The following is a 17,686-nucleotide window of genomic DNA, read 5'->3' on the forward strand; positions in this document are numbered from 1 at the left end:
GACTTCATATCTAACAACCAAGCAAATGATTACTCAAAGTACCTACTGATTCAATCATCTAAGTTTTTCAAACCTGGTTTACGTCATCCAATAGGCACTGATGGTAACATAAATTTAGCAAAAAATACTAAATCTTCAGAACCAGAGCACACACTGAGAAAGAAGTGCCACTCAGACTACTCTCTCAGCTACTGCCAAGTGTTCCTGAAAAGCACCACTGAAGAGCAAATTTCATCTTGGATGCACAAGAAATAGCAAACAGTGCCAAAGTAGCTAAGAGTGAAGAATCTGTGAGCAGGCTGCAATACCAGTTTCACAATATAGTGGCAATAAACATGTTGGTCTTTAGATTTATTTTAATGCCTCAGCCAAATATCATAGAATCATAGAATCATAGAGTCATAGAATGGCTTGGGTTGGAAGGCACCTCAAGGATCCAACCCCACTGCCAGAGGCAGGATTGCCAACTGCTACATCAAGTACTAGATTGGGTGCCCAGGACTCCATCCAACCTGGCCTTGAACACCGCCAGGATCAGGGTATCCACAACCTCTCTGGGCAGCCTGTGCCAGCACCTCACCACTCTCTCAGTGAAAAACTTCCCCGACATCTAATCTAAACTTCTCCTCCTTTAGTTTAAAGCCATTCTCCCTTGTTGTATCCTTATCTAAATACCTACCTATTAAAAACACTGAAAGCTTTGGGTATTCCTCCGAGAATTAGGTTTGCAGATGTGATGTTTGCACCCAGTCTACCTGTGATCAGCTTAAAAAATATTTAAAAAATAATAATGCAGTGAGCAGCGAAGAAAGCACGACCCATGAATAGCACATGGCTACACCTTCAGAACTCAGTGTGACAGCAAGCCAGGGTATCAGAAAACACTGGATTTCCTCCAGAATTTTAAAATTCAAAGCATAGGCCATCACAGACCCCCCAGTTAAACCCAGAACAGACACTATGCAGCAAATTCTGGAGAACTAAGCTCTAGGTGGACAACCAAGATAACAGATCAAAGCTGAGTCTGATTAATTCATGTGGGATTTTCACCCCAAAAAGAATGGACTAAAAAACAAGCAAAGGCTTCAAGAGAAAAACTGTCACCATGGCCTGTACTGACAGAGCAAGAGGCCATGTTTTTAAACTGAAAGAGTGTAAATGCACATTAGGTATTAAGAAGTGTTTTTTCACAATGAAAGCGGCGAGGCACAGGAACAGGTGGCCCAGATAAGCTGTTGATGCCTCATCCTTGCAAGGGTTCAAAGGATTGTACAGGCCTTTGTGCAACTTGATCTTGTAAAAGAAGTCCCTGGTTGGGGTGTTTGAATTGGATGAGCTTTAAAAGGTTATCTCCAACCCAAACCATTCTATGAATCTGTGATTTAAGCTTTAGTAAATAGGAATGTTTTTACTTCCTAAGAAACAAACGCTTTGATTTCAGTAACTCAGAGTTAGATTGCACAGTCAAATTCAGTAGGCTTCTATGAAAAGGGGTGCAGAACCATGTATTACAGATCTTGTTGGCATAAACCAAAAGAGAGAGAAGAGAGAGGCTGCCATCAAGAACCACTGAATTTGACTTTGCTTGACCTTCATTTTCAAGAACCAATGAAGGAGAAAAAATAATCTTGAAAACATCGTGTAGGAGACAGGAAGAAAAAAACTATTTATTTTGTTTCCCATGGAAAGAGTAATACAAACCTTATTCTCCACAGAACATTAAATGCATTTTACATTTTCTAGCCCTTTTTAAAAATTGAACCATACTTGGAATTTTGGTGAGATAACTGCATCTATGTAGCTAGGATTCCATCAGGAACTTCAAACTGCTTACAGAATAGTCATCAGCTTTCAGAAAGTTAGTCTTTTGGCACATAACTCCAGCCAACAGAAGCTGTAGATAACTGACAGTTCCACAATTACATCTCACTCTAAACAATATTCACCATGGATACTGTGAAAGTGGACAAACATACTTCTTCCATGCTACTGTTTTCTGCAGAAGAGTAAGAAGTTTGTGTCTGTGGAGACTATTACAAAGTGGAAAAATTAGAGTTCTGGGAAGTAGACTAACCTGTTCAACATACTATCTGAAAGTAACAATTACAGAAACAGTTTTCAATTAAAAAAAATCCCTCAAAAAAAACCCAATGTGTATCTAGGCTCCTACCACTGAACAAAGAGGAAAGGAAGAGTGAGCAGAGAAAAGAAAATGGAATTTATTTTGTGGTTATCGAAGTTGTCAGAGAAAAGTAAGAACAAAATGAAACAGACAGCTACAGTCCAATTAAAAATTCAAAAATCTTTTTCTTCTACTTCTGAAATTTCTCAATTCAATTAAAATATACCTAATTCCTACATTAAGCCCACCAGAGGATCTGTAACTGAGCAGAGGTTATTGCATGCCTAAGGAGTCAAGGATACAGCCCTCCCCCAGTTCTTTCTTTTCTCTGAAGTCTCACGAATCAGAAAGAAAAAGCATGGTCCTTGATGTTCATTAACCTATTTCAACACACATGGTGACAACTTCAGCTGTTTTGCTGATGTATGTCAGCCCATTCTGAAACAAGTTCACATATAGCACCAAAGAAGTAGCACTAAATACCATTCTGGATAAAAAAAATGTGGGCTTAGCATGTTTTTTTTTCCATCATAACCTGCTTTCCACCCAGGATGAGCATAGGCTGCCATTGAAATATGGCAGAAAATTTGGAGAGGAGAGGAGGGAAAATAAGTAAGTAAGAGGAGGTAGTAGGGATTAGTTGTCATGGTTCCCAGTCATTGACAGATCCTCAAAAGATGTAATCTTTTCCTTCTTCTTCTCTATGTCAAATCTGCAAATAATGTTCTTCTCCTACACAATACATTCAAACTTACCTATGGATGAATGCAAAAAAGATATTAAAGACTTTTAGACACTTACTCTTCTTTATTTTTAGAAAGAGCAAAATAAATAAATAAATAAATAAAATAAATCACCCATTACAGAAATGAAATGTCTTTTAAAAAAGAGGGAGTTCCACAGGAGTGTCCTTAGACTAAACTGAATCCTTGAATTCAGAAGCTGAGGCAGTCACACAGAGCAGCCTCTGACCCATTCTGGAGTAAATCCTCTGGAAACCTCTTTCCCCATCCAAGAACAAGTGCACATTCTATGAAACCTAAAGTACAGAAAAAAACAAACAAAGAAAACCAAACAAAAATGACCCTTTCTTGTGCCCAAGTAGAAACACAGGCAGAAATCCAAGCAGAGAGCCATGAACTGCTCCTTTTCCTTGCCCTACCCACCTCATTTCCAGCAGGGACAATGCACTCTGAAGTCCCTCTCCTGACCCAGGTGTCTCCTGGTGCCTGCTCCCAGCAAGCCCACGAGAGTCCTTATGTGCAGGACCAGTGCTGTTACCCTGATCCATGCATTTCTTAAAAACTCACCAAGAGGGACAGAGAGAATTGAATAACCTTGGGCATCAGCTAGCAAATTGCATCTTTCTACCTGTGAGCTTTAAGTAACGGCTGACCATAATGCCAACATCTTTTCCCTTATGGACCACTTAGATTTTCTAATACGTGCAAAAAGTCTCAGGATCAGGCTCCCCAAAACATCCAACACTGGCAGCGACGTTGCATGTAGTGCTATTCTTACGCCTCTATTCTGCAGTCTTTTTCCCGCATGTAACGTATCCATAATGCACTACTGCAGCAAGCAGTTTCCTTCCAAACTACCAAACAAACAACTCCGTAGCGCTGCGAGAGAGCGTGAGAGGAGAGCACGGCGGGGGAATAGAGTAGCAGAAAGATGGTGTCCGCCTTCCCTTACGCCGGTCTCCCTGTGTGCTGATGGCAGCCAGCACCGCTCCATCCCCACTCTCACAGGCAGGATACCCAACACGCGTTGACTACAGCCGTAGTAAAACCGTGCCGGTGGGCTGCAAGGGCAGCCAAGCGCACAGCCCCGCGTGGGTCAGGAGGAGAGGACGGGGGCTCTCCTCGTGGGGAGGGCGCGCCCGTATCCCCGTGTCAGGGGCGGGGGATAACTCCGCGACCTCCTCTCGGAAAGGTACCTCTCGATAAATGCCATCGCAGCGCTCCGGTGCCGCTTTCTCCGGGCAGCACGCTGCTCACCCGAAGTGTGCCGCACCTCCTCCTCCATTCGCCATGTGGAAAGCTGCGAACCGGCCCCACACAGCTTCCCCAGCTCGCCCAGGCACCCCGGTCCCGCAGCCTTCAGTGCTTTCCAGGGTCATTACAGGTGCAGAACGCAAATCTGCAGCCGCCCGCACCCGAGCCCCTTTCGGAGCGGAGAACCACGCCGAGGAGCATCCTCACTCCCCGCCTCCCGCCGCCCCAGAGCCCCCGCGGGACGCGCCGGTCGCGCCCCTCTCCCAAGCCCCATTCGCGGGACGCAGCCCCGGCCCCTCGCGGCCCCGCGGCCCCGCTCACCCCGCGCTGCGGCCCCGCTACGGGCGGCGGTCTCCATGCGGGCGGGCGGGCAGCGCCCGCAAGCCGGGCATCATGGTCCGCCCTCCCTCCTCCTCTCTGCGCCGGTGGAGAGGGGCGGGGGGGACGGGGTTGTCTTTCCTTTTTTTATTTTTTATTTTTTTTTTTTTAATTTTTTCTTCCTTCACGCTCTCCCTCCTCCTTTTTTTTTTTTTTTTTCTTTTTAGTGATGACAAGAGGATAATTGGCGCAGCTCCTTCCCCATCGCCCGCTTCTCTTCCTCTGCTTCTCCGTGCACTGGAGCCGCGTTCCAGCCCCCCGCCCCGGCTGCGGAGAGGAGGGAGGGGAAAGGGGCCGGAGACGGGGACGAGGAGGGGCGGGCGGAGGGGAGGGAGCGTGGAGCTCCCCCGGCTCCCCGCGGCCGGCCGTGCCCCAGGACAGCCCCTTTGTGCCGGAGCCGCGATTCGCCGGGGTTTCCCCAGTCCCACTGTCCGCCGAGGTGGGGAGGGGTGGGTTAACACCCCCCACCCTGGGGGACACTTTGCTACCGCTAATTCAGAAGCTGTCCCCGTTCTGCTGTTCCTCCCCCAGCGCCGGCTGCGGAGGGCTGACAGTGTCCGCAGCCAGCAGGGTGGGCTGCCTCTCCCGCAAATGAGAGCGGGGAAGGAAAAGAACGTGCAGAGAAGCAAAGCAAAGACGAAGAGGGATGGGATGGGGGTGAGCTGCTACAGTGCAGCTGTCTCTGAGCTCCGGGAGGTGGGATGCCAGAGGGTTGCTCCGGGTGAGGTGGCCCTCCGCCTGAAGCAGGGCAAGCTGATGGCAGGAGGGGAACCCAGGCGCTGTGTCAGCGGCTGTCTCCCCCCAGCACCAGACACTACCACCGACCAGAGCCACCGCACGTCCTCACATTGAGGAATGTGTGCTGCCCTGTGCGACAGAGCAGCTCCCGTTGTGCAGAAGCTGCTGGGTCAGGCTGAACTTGTGACACCCGACACAACCTTTTCTCAGCAGCCTATTGCTTGTGAGACTCAGTGAGAACACAGAGTGCTGCGTTGAACTCCAGTTTGACTCCCAGCCACAGAGGTGTTATTATCAGTGAGAATGTTACCAGCTATTCACACCTGAGCCAACTTTCTGATTGTCAGGGCAAAGACAAGGTGACCCAGAAGTTATCTTACTGAAAATGAGTACAGAGTCCTGACTTCCCACAGCTGCGGGAAGTCCTGACAATGCGGTCTAACAGCAAAATGGAAAAAAGAACATATGTTATATATCATCCACAAGCTAAAGTAAATCAAGAAAATAAAATACGCGTCATACATAGTTGCTAGGGTAGCTGCTAAAGTGCTTCCCAACACTTCTTTCTCCCTCCATTTTGTGAGCACAGTGTCCCGGGACAGTGACTTCCCAAGACCTCCAGAAACCCCAGGCTGCGCCTGACCTGCCTGCACCAAAAGCTGCTGGAGGGGCATGAGCAGCGTGCAGCGTGAAGGTTCTCATCTAGGTCTGAGAGGTGTCTACTGCAATGCAGAGGAAAGTGCATCTGTGTACCTACAGGCTTTTTCCCTTGTAGAAGGTCAGGAGCACAGACAGCCTGCTGAGCAAGGCTCAGGTTGAGAGGTATCCCTGTGTGCTGGAGTAGTGTGACAGCATGGGATGCATTCATCTGATAATACCCAAGCACTGCTACACCAACATTCAGTCAAGCTGAAGAATGACTGCTTGAAAAATAACCATGAATATTTCTGATCTGCAATTTCATCTTCATCTTCTCTTTCACATCTCTCCATGAGAGCAATGGCATCTACAGTGCTTGGCTGTATGTGGGAGGACTTGGAGGGAAACCCAAACACCATCACCTCTTTCTGCTGTTTTCTCACTTTGTACCATCAACACGCGTGATGGAAGCAGCTCAGGGTTTGTTTTCCCTCCTGTTGTTTGGTCCTGTGTGTTTCTGACCTTCTTCCCCTTTTAGGAGAGATCAGCAGGGCATGAGGTTTTCTTCCCAGTGTGGGTGTTGTGTGGCTTGCACAGAGCTACAGCAGCAGCAACAATGGCTATTTTTAGCCTAAAGTAGGCCAGGCAGTTCCAAAAGACATATTAATAGGAGGGACATTTGAGAACAAAACAAGAAAACAAAGGGGAAAACAAACTGAGGAATGTAAACAATAATAATCCTTTACCAGAAGCACTCTCCAAATGACAAAAATGTAGAAAACTGCATTCTGCATCTCAGGGGACATGACTCCACTTCATAGAAACATACAAACACAATCTTTCAATGGTACCTGTTGCATTTAGAACAGTCAAAATACCTCATTCTAGCTTTGTACATCTGGACTGGGCTTGCTCAGCCTGCAGAAGAGAAGGCTCCAGGGAGACCTCATTGTGGCCTTCCAGTACTTCCAGGAGGGAGATCAACTTTTTACACAGTCTGATAGTGACAGGACAAGGGAAATGACTTTAAATGAAAAGAGGGGACATTTAGGTTAGGTGTTAGGAAGAAATTATTTACTCACAGGCTGCCCAGAGAAGCTGTGGGTGCCCCATCCCTGGAGATGTTCAAAGCCAGGTTGGATGGGACCCTGGGCAGCCTCATCTGATGGGTGGCAGCCCTGCCCATGGCAGGGGGTTGGGGTTGGGTGGGTTTTGATGTTCCTCACAACCCAAACCATTCTATATGGAGATGATGAATTCAGCAGTACTAAGTAAGCATGCTTATCCCAGACAAAGCACACCTAACCTGGTAGGTTAAATAGATGTGAAACACTTTCTCAGACATATCTAAGTTTTGAATGAAAGTATGTGTGGTACTCAAAATGCATTGAAATTTAGTGAGAATTGGCTGCCTAATTTGCCTGTACAATACTTGCCCACATTTGCTAGTGAAATCATAGAATCACAGAATTTTTGGGACCTTAAAGCTCACCCAGTTCCAACTACCTGCTGTAGTATAGTTGCCACCCACCCAATCAGGATGCCCAGGGCCCTGTCCAGCCCGGCCTTGAGCATCTGCAGGGATGAGCCATCCACAGCTTCTCTGGCAGCCTGTGCCAGGGCCTCACCATTCAGGTGGGAAAAGTGCTGCTCTCTATGTGCTTCTCTCAAAAACAGGCAGAAAAAAAGAGATACTGTAGAAGCAAGATTCATTTTTTACTGCTAAAAGCAACAAATTTTAGTTTTAGATCAATTATAATTTAGTGGGGGCATGGATATCTGGCAGCTCCTTCATCTAGTATTGGATATGGAGGAATTGATTGCAATAATTCAGCAGTCTGTAAATCTTCACAGAAAAATGAATATAACAACATTCACCACAGCCAACTCAGGTACTTCCCATAGCTATTTTATACTGTTATTAGCTCCTGGCAGTAGTTTTTCCTCTTTCCAGAAGAAGTCCCAGTAAGACACCTCACAGTTTGACCCATCTTTACACATGAGTAATTCCACGGAAGCCTCTGCAGGATGTATTCAAAGTTATTAGTTGCATGAGTGTTAGTTATCTGTAATTTGTGTTACCATAAGCCTTATGAGCTTGTATAGGTTGGAATTAGTTTTTTTGGTTTACCAGGAATGCTGATGGACAGTGGAAAGTAGCTTGGCAATCACCTCCACCAGCTCCATCGGCACCCTTGGGTGGATCCCATCTGGCCACGGGGACTTGTGACTGTCCAGGTGGAGTAGCAGGTCTCTAACTGTTTCGACCTGAACTGTGAAGGGTTCACTCTGCTCTCCATCCTAGACTTCCAAGTTAGAAGGCTGAGTACCGTGAGGATAGCTGGTCTGACAACTAAAGGCAGATGTAAAGAAGGTATTGAGAATTTCAGCCCTTTCCTTGTCCTCAGCGGTCATGTTTCCTGCCGCATCCAGTAAAGGATGGAGATTTTCCTCAGCCCTCCTCTTACTTTAATACATTTGTAAAAAAATTTTTACCACTCTTTACCACTGTGGCCAGGTTGAGTTCATGCTGAGCTTTAGCCTTTTGATTTTCTCCCTCCATAGTCTAGTGACTTCCTTGTACTCTCCCTGAGTTGCCTGTCCCTTCTTCCTCAGGTGGTAGACTCTCTTTTTCTCCCAGAGTCTCAGCAAAAGTTCCCTTTTCAGCCACGCCAGTCTTCTTCCCCTCAGGTGCATCTCATGGCACAGGGGGACAACCTGATCCTGTGACTCTAAGACTTCCTTCCTGAGGAGCATCCAGCCTTCCTGGACCCTTTACCCTACAGGACTGAATCCCAATGGACTCTCTCTACCAGTGTCCTGAACTGTCCAAAGTCTGCCCTCCAGAAGTCCAAGGCAGCAGTTTTGCTGGGCCCCCTTTCTGACTTCACCAAGAATCAAGAACTCAACCATTCTGTGGTCACTCTGCTCAAGACAGCTCCTGATCTCTGCCAGTCCTTCTGTGTTAGTGAACAGCAGGTCTAGTGGGGCACGAACCCTGGTAGGCTCTCTCACCAGCTGTATCAGGAAGTTGTCTTCCAAACACATTAGAAACCTCCTAGACTGCTTCCTCTGTGCTGTATTGTATTTCCAGAGATCATAAATATATCAATACATATATATATATAGCATAGATCAGGGAAGCTGAAGTCTCCCAAGAGAACAAGGGATGACAATCACTCAACTTCTGCCAGCTGCTCATAGAACACCTCACCTGTCTCTTCATCCTTGTTAGGCGGTCTATAACAGACCCCCACCAGGATGTCCACGCTGTTGGCCTTCCCCAACTCAACCTTATGATTCCCAGCTCCAAGCTCTATGACACTGAAACAGTCTCTAATATAGAGAGCCACGCCATCACCTCTCCATCCTTACCCTCTTCCTTCTGAAGACCTAATAGCTATCCACTGCAGCACTTCAGCTGTGGGAGCAATTGCCATGTTTCAGTAATGGCAACTAAGTCATACTAAGCCTCCCACACAATGGTTTCCAGCTCTTCCTGTTTGTTGCTCATGCTGCGTGCATTGGCATAGATGCACTTCAGCTGAGCTTCTTGCCTCACCCTCAATCCTCTCATCGTTCTCCTAGGCTCATCTCTAGGAGGCCTGGTTTTATCCCCTTCCCCCTTCATAGCTAATTTAAAGCCCTCCTTATTTTGCAACTGAAGACCTACGATCATACATGACTCTCTCACATCTTACGGAAGGGTAGTCATAATGACAACAAAACTATTCACTGTTTAACATGCATTTGCTTCCTGAAATTTCATTAGGTGATTTCCTCAGAAATAAGAATCAGCACTTGCTGCTTTATTCCTCTCATCCATAAATACTTTTGTCCCCATCTGACTTTTCTTCACACCTTTACAAAGGTTGAGATGAACTGACTTTGGAGCATAAGAACTCAACATAAGGCCCCACTATTAACATCTATTAATACATGTAGATTTATCCCAGTACAGTATTCAGTTTGCAAGAGGGTAGACTTTTAGCAGAGATTGTTTATTACAGTTAGAATTCTTATTCTTTTACCGACCAAAACAACTGCATCTAATTCATGCACACACATCTCTGCATGGAGCAAGAATCATAGAATCATAAAGGCTGGAAAAGATCTCTAAGATCATGAACTCCGACCCCAGCCCATCCCCACCATGCCCACTGACCACGTCCCTCAGTGCCACATCTCCACATCTCTTGAACACCTCCAGGAACAGTGACTCCACCACTTCCCTGGGCAGCCTGTGCTAATGCCTGACCACTCTTTCTGAGAATAGATTTTTTCTAATAGCCGACTTGAACCTCTTCTGAACATGACATCAAAACAAGGCAGCCCAAAACACATCTGTAGGACTTTTGTATAAAACATGGAGATGAAAAGTTTGCTACCAATGGTGCAGAAATAATTTTAGGATTGATTTGGTAACTTTTTAGCCAAGTACCTTCTACATAAGGACACTGCATTTACTTTATCATCTTTCATGAAATGACACATTACAAAGCCCTCATCACTCACAAAAGACGTAATCAAACCCAATTGTTGAGGAGTCAGATGTTTTTTGTTGAAAAATTAGTGCATTTATCTATGTCGGTCTTTGTATTCTCAATAACAGGGCACACTCCTGTGATACTATTACCTGTTAAAATCTAACATAGCTTCTTTAGAATGCAGATTGAAAACTCAGTTTCTTTACATCTAGGAGGGCCTCAGCAGGCACTGATTTTACCCAAGAATTTTCTGAGAGGGCAGGAAAGAAACTGGCTTAGCCATGCACACTCATGCCCTTAGTGTGGGGGTACCGTAAGTTCAACTTCACAGCGTCCAGCCTGAGACCATCCACAGCTGAGCTGTTCTGTGGGCTGAGCAAGCCTCGCACTTGGCTGTAATCAGAGAGGTGTCAAGGATTTCCTATCTCTTTCTGTAGACTATACTCTGCATAGCTAACTAGTCACAGGAAAATGTACCATCTGTTTAGCCAACATAATAGAACAGTATTCCACTTAAATTTCAGGGGAGAGAAGTTGCATAAACAACCCCTGCACCTGTATCTCTTGTGGACGATGGATACTTTTGTCCAGATATGACATTTCTTATTACACACCAGGTACAATGTCCAGTTTCCTATTCAAGAACAAAGGATTCAAGCGTAAAGGTCATACAAGTTAAAGGTCACATAGAGGGAATAAACATATTTTTAATGTCTTGCATCATCCAGGTATGAAAATCTTATAGCTGCCAACGACACAGAAGTCTACTCTGTGGAAGAAGATTCACAGGGAAGGGCAACAAAGCAGCCTGGAAAGAGGACCGTGAATGCAGCAAGCAACCTACCCAGCAACACTGCCATCAAAATTATTCACTCTTCAAGGAATGGCAAACCAGCTCTCTGCTTTGCAACAGCAGATTGATGCTTTCTAACAAAAACACCTCTATACACATAAATATACACACATAAGATGGCTGATAGAGATACAAATTTGTGAAAATCACCTCATAGCACTACATATGTTGTGATAGCAAATTCCATTTACATAATAAAGTGTACTAGCAGTCAAGCCCATACTGAGTGGGTGTAAGCAGGTAGCACGCCTCAGCCACGGCTCAGAAATCTGTTGCTTTAGCACATGGGAGAGTTTTATGCACCACACATTTTGTTTGTTTGTGTGTGTTTGTTTTTCAGTTTTTGTTTTCTTTAATTTTCTGGCATCTCACTACTAGTAAGAGAGCAGATTCACTCTCCATATAGTTTACAGCAAATTCCTAATTGCTGTAATGGAAGAGATGAGCAAAGCAGAATTTCCACCTGAGGAAGAGGTGCTGTGTATTTTTTCTAGTATGTGCCTAAAATCAGCACTCCAGACAAACAGCTCAAATGTCTGAGAACAAAGTGCATACCACAGCCCAGCTCCATAAGTTATCTGTTGGTCTAAAGCCTCAGGTCAGGACACACTCTCTATCTGGACAGTATTTGAACTCTAATTTTAGATTGCTTAAACTGATATTTTGGTTTACGTATATTATGTGGTTTTTTTAGTTGTTTTATCTTTTCATCTTTGTCAAGAGCACTGGGTAGGTCCTGTCTTTAACACACATAGAGCAGGATTCCTCCTCTAAGATTCTTTAGCAGGATTCACATTTGGAAAACAGATATAGCAATGGGAAGAGGTTCTCCAGATGCTTGTTTAAGATTCAAACATGTACAAGTTTATCTCATTAACTCCCCTTTCCTCCCAGTCTGTGAATCTTTCCAAACATTGACATTCCACGCCAGAACAGCTGGGCTAGCGTTTTCACAAGGGTCCTTATTTTTAGCAGGGTCTATTGCGATAGGACAAGGGGAAATGGTTTCAGACTAAAAGAGGGCAGATTTAGGCTGGTTGTAAGAAAAACATGTTTGACAATAAAAGCAGTGAGACACTGGCACAGGCTGCCCAGAGAGGTGGTGGATGCCCTGTCCCTGGAGACACTCAAGGTCAGCTGGATGGGGCTCTGAGTGCCTGTTGTAGCTGCAGGTGTCCCTGTTCATTGCAAGGGAGTTAGAATAGATGGTCTTTATGGGTCCCTTCCAACTCAAACCATTCTATGATACTGTCTAGATGAGCTAGGGTGCTCACAAGCCCAGATGTTTGCTGTACACCTCAGAAGGTATCTGCCCCCTCTTCATCTACAAGCATGGGACAGAGAAAGACTAAACCATCAGAGAAGGAAGAAGGAGCAATCCGCAAATGCTGATGCTCTGTTTCAGGGCTAAGAACTATTTAAGGTACTACTACTCAAGTGTTCTAAGAATAAACTATACTTTTCCTCATAGGATTTGAAAGACTCAGTACAATTTAATGAGAGTTTTAGAAATTTATACTGCTTACCTTTTCCAGAAAAGCAGGAAAATGCCAGCAGTCATAGTCCTCAAACTGTTGCCTGGACAAAAAAACCAACAAACTGTGAAGAGAAATTTGCCTATACAACAGCAATGACTATTCCAGAACAACTGGAAAATCTAAGCAATTAATCACTCAACATCTGAGTTAAAAGTTTAAGTGTAGTAAAGTTTTAGTTTTGTTGAGATACCATCTGAACTTCAAGCCTTCTGAACTCATCCATAGTACTAAACTGCAGTGATTTTAACTTCCAAACTGGGATAGCTTGTGCTAGCTTAATGCCCAGAACAGCTGGCTCGGCAGGAGAAAAGCCTCAAAGGCTCTTCATATTCTGAGGCATGAGTACTTAGGGAAGTTCAAATAAGCAAAAATGTAATGTCTCTACACACAAGAGAAGAGACACTTGCAAAATTAGCAAATTTGTGCTTTCGGAACAACCATATCAAATCTGTAGAGACTGCATCTACAGCCTAGCTCACAAGTGAGTGAGTGAGTCAGTGCAGCATGCAGCATTCTGCTGTCCAGTTTACTGCTCAAATTTCAGAAACAGGGGCATCTCCATAAAAGTTTCAGGATCTGGTGAATTTCTTTTGTAATGTTTGAGTAAGAAGCAGTCTCAAAGCACAAACAAGGCTCATCACTCCAAAAAATGAATCTCCTCCTAACTTTCTGTGAGTTCAGATTTGTTTGACTTGCAGGAATAGTAATAGGGAGAGGGAGAGAAATAGGAACAGGAACAGGAAGATTTTTCCTATACAAAGATGTACCAGTTTGGCTAAATTGGTAACACTGCTTTTTATATATTTTTGTATCATTTCACAGTAATTTAGCTTATCTGCCTTATCTTGCTGAATTAGATTTTATTTTCTGCTTTCTAACCAAACTATGCAAAGTTTTCCTTGGTATAACTTTGTGAGTTTTCATTTTTCTATAGGTTTTATCATTATTGTACAAACATGTCAAGCTGCACTTTCTTTTCATGGAATCATACAACATTCACACTCAACAGGATCCTATTTTATTACTCAAGGCTGGACACTCCCTTTCCATCACTTTGCTAGTATTTGAATGCTGGTTTTAAAGGCGCATTACATTTTTGGATGTTGAACATCTGCTGTGTCAAGCAGCAGAAAGTAGCTGACTGCTTCCAAAGTATCAATGAAATTTTAAAAAGAAGGGACTCAATCTTGTGGCTTAACATTTCATTTTTTATATTTTGGTGTTTTTTGCTTAATTGAATTTGTTCTGCAATTGCACCTTGCTTTACAGTCCACTGATGTCTAGTCTTTCTGTTTCTGAAATTCACAAATCTATCCCAAGACCTTTCAATTCTTGAGAGGAAGCACAAGCAATAGCTTTTCTACATACATTTTTGTGGTCTCCTAGGGCAAACCTAGGAATGTGCTCAAACATTCTAAGTTGTTTGAATTTGTGCTACAAGATCTGCACTAAATTCATTGGGAGGGCTGCAGGCAAATAATGGCTGGAGCCTTGTCTGGGCTCTGACTTGAGGCAAACTATGCTGAGCAGGACACAGAAAAATATTGGACGTGACACAAGAAAATTGCTGAACATCACAAATAATAGCAGGAGACACTGATGAAAATTATAGCAAGTGCCAGGAAGAATGTCTGTATCTTGCATGTGGCTACAAGTAAGTTGGATGAGACATGGCCAAACTCCAGAGATAACTGGGAGAGAACTGGGGCCCTTTCAGGAAGTACAGTCTGTAAAGTCACTATACCCAGGTAACTGTAACAGGAATATCAACCCAGATGAAGATTGGCTAGGTAACTATCAGAAATAACAAATTTGATGTCTGTGGGTAAAAATAAAGTAGACATGGGTTGTTTATTTTGGAAGAAACTGAGGCAAAAAAGGGCACAAGGCTGGTGATAAGCAGAGAGAGGAATTGGGAAAAGATGTTGCAAGGCATACAGGCAATGTGCATGGGGCTGTATGCAGGCAGCCCAGCACTTGATGACTGCAGCTGTAGAAGGACTATGAACAAAACCCTTATGTTCATCTTTACCACGCAAGCAGAGTCAGCTCTCAGCCTCAGGAGAACTGGGTGGGATCAGGACAAGGTAATTTCCCTGAAGATGGATGGACCAATCTGGGCATCCTTGTAATATCGTGTTGGTGCTTGTTACAGTTCTATCAGCACCAGTGGCCATGCACCATCTCTTAGCAAAGGTCCCACCCATCTACCTTTGCTCTTTGAAGCTGCCTCAGGGAATGTCCAAGAGATGCACACCACTCCCACTGCACTGCCCATGCCATCGCTCCTAAACATTTTCAGCACTGGCTGTCTCATAGTGCCACATCCAAGTTGTCAGATATTTCCAGCAGAAATGAAGCATAAGAATTTCAAGAGCAAGGAGCACATTTGGAAAGCCTGACCTCCCAACATTATGGTCATAAAGAGTTGTGAGATATATCAGCCAATATCTATTGCTATTCCATTTTTCTCCAGTGCACCAGTGATTTTAAAACCCCCTTCACAGGAAGACCACCTGCCATCAGTTCAAACAGTGGACAACAGAGCGCATGATCTCCCCCTGCCCTCTTTTCCAAGCAGAAGATTCCTGCTCTGTGCCCATTTTCCTTCTCATCAGTACACAGCAGATCTCAAAGACAAGTGCACTGCCTCCCAGCAACTATCATATCAAATGCCAAGGTGAATTTGTTTCCATGTGCTCAGCCTAACAACGAGATTAGCATGCAGTATTGCAGCGCCTGAAGATTAAAACCAATTTGGAGTTTATGGGACAGCTCTATAGAAAGGAGGTTATTAAGAAGGGATGTAATTATTGAGTTTAATTACACTGTCATCTGGCATTTTTGTTAAAGCCAAACTACATCTGTATGCAGCAGCTGAGAATAAGGCTCAGAAATTGTAATGACCATTTTGGTGGATCAGAAAACTGGGACCTGAAGTAATCTGGCAGTTGGATAATGCTTACATCAAAGAGGTTGTGTAGCTCTATTGATGTCACACACACAAATACAGTCAGGGTCACTGCTTCATTTTACAAGGCACGGTATTAACCTGCTCATACTTCTGGTGAAGCAGATTTCCCATCGTGCAAGAGTGAAGCTCCATAAAGGCTGTATGCCTGACAACTGGGATTGCAGCCTGAACAATAACTTCTTTTAAAGGCACTACTTGAGAATAACCTCATTCTGTCAGTGAATACTCATCATGACACAAGAGCAGAAAAGCCAGCTTCGGTGCTTCCTCCCTGTTTCATGAATTTATCTATGACTGTTGACTGAACTGGCACTCTTTTTTTTTTTAAAAAAAAAAAAAAAAAAAAAAAAAAACATTGCAAGAAAGGAAAAGGAAAGAAGTTCCTATATATCTCTACTGCAAAGTGCATTGTTACCTGCAACTGTGATACCTAGATGTAGGAAGCTACTATTCCAGCCTTGCACTGTATCACTGCAATTCAGTCACATAGCCCCTCCAGCTCAACATCCAGTCTTGGTCAGACTAGGATCCAGGCTCACAAATATTTCCTGGATGGACAGAGCAATGCACTGAATCCTCAAAATGCAGGGATCACACAGGACTGCCCATAATCATGAAAACTGTGTAAGGGAGCAAATGGAAATCTATAGTTGGTGCTACCTCTTCCCTTAAAAGAAAAATGTGCATCTTTGGTGGGGAAAAATAAAACATAGAGTATATTTTTTGTATATTTTGTATATTAGTTTTCATGTAGAAATGAAAGGCAACAAAGCATTGTCCAACAAGAGAGACTACTGCTTTCTTTAATCATATAACATAAAGGAGGACAGTTAATGGCTTTGACTCTGAACTGATTCAGCAGCTTTTATTAAACAAGGTATATGCATTTGACTGTCTCTCTCGTTGGGAAGAAGTGGACAGATCCAGCTCATTGCCATACAAGGGTTTAATGCCATCCTGAAAAAGATTATGATTATGAATGAAGTCTTCAAAAAAAAGTGCTCGTATGCTCACACTATTTGTAAAGAGGTGACAAGGCATTGCCAGTCAAATCAAAGCCTAAGAAAAGTAAGAAATACCAGTGCAGCTGCGGAGTGCTTTGGATAGCAGCCAGCAACCACCTACAACCCTTTGGAGGTGGCTTATGCAGTTGAGGTGCTGAGGAGAGGGTATATTATAATGGCTTGGCAGATAGTTTAGCTATTAACCAATTAAAAAAAAATCTATTTCATAGCAAAACTCAGGTAGTAACATGAAGGAAGAAAGCCTTTTCTCCTTTGAAAACAGTTTCATGCTGTTGTAGTTTAGCCTAGCAGGGAACTCGGCACCACACAGCTGTTTGCTCAGCACCCTCAGAGTGAGGCTGGGGAGAGAACTGTAAAACTGGTGGGTTGAGATAAAGATAATTTAATAAGACAGAAAAGGAAGGGAAAACAATAGTTATAATAAACAAACAAACAAATAAATAAGTAAAAACAAATGATGCACAGTCCAGTTGCTCTCCACCCTCTGACTGATGCCCATCCAGTCCTTGAAAAGTGGTAGGTACCCTTGGCCAACTCCCCTCAGTTTACAGTTCCACATGCTGTCATATCGTATGGCACACCCCTGTGGCCAATTTGGGCCAGCTGTCCTGGTTCTGTCCTTTTCCAGCTCTTTGTAACCCTCCCACCTCCCAGTTTCTCACTAGCAGAGCAGTGTGAGAAACTGAAATGCCCTCGACTTACTGCTCACCAACAACCAAAACATCTGTGTGTTATCAAAGTTGTTCTCATCCTAAATCTAAAACACAGTAGCATACCAGATCCTAGAAAGAAACTTAACTTTGTCCCAACTGAAACCAGGACACACACATAAGGCTTCTTTAGTTTTCTTCTGAGTGATGTAATTGTACTGTGACTTGCCAAGATGTGCTTTCAAGAACAGGAGGATACATCATTAACTCCACCAGAGAGACTAC

General features: G+C 44.1%; 1 protein-coding gene and 1 long non-coding RNA gene across 4 annotated transcripts in view; one reads left to right on the forward strand and one right to left on the reverse strand.

Annotated features, from left to right (window-relative positions):
• Positions 1-4,557, reverse strand: part of PLPPR1 (phospholipid phosphatase related 1) — a 132,962-nt gene extending 128,405 nt beyond the window's left edge. The window contains exon 1 of one of the 3 annotated variants that reach the window (XM_021380460.1): positions 4,441-4,557. The gene's annotated coding sequence lies outside the window, so the exon portion shown is untranslated. Of the gene's footprint in view, positions 1-4,061; positions 4,311-4,440 lie in introns of those variants that run through there. The other 2 variants (XM_021380462.1, XM_021380461.1) reach the window with 2 other exon arrangements.
• LOC110389257 lies at positions 8,788-11,482 on the forward strand. The gene is made up of 3 exons (XR_002433094.1): positions 8,788-8,875; positions 10,886-10,978; positions 11,090-11,482. It is a non-coding gene; the product is annotated as an uncharacterized LOC110389257 (long non-coding RNA).

Source organism: Numida meleagris, chromosome Z, assembly GCF_002078875.1.
Source record: "Numida meleagris isolate 19003 breed g44 Domestic line chromosome Z, NumMel1.0, whole genome shotgun sequence".
Classification (NCBI taxonomy): Eukaryota; Metazoa; Chordata; class Aves; order Galliformes; family Numididae; genus Numida; species Numida meleagris.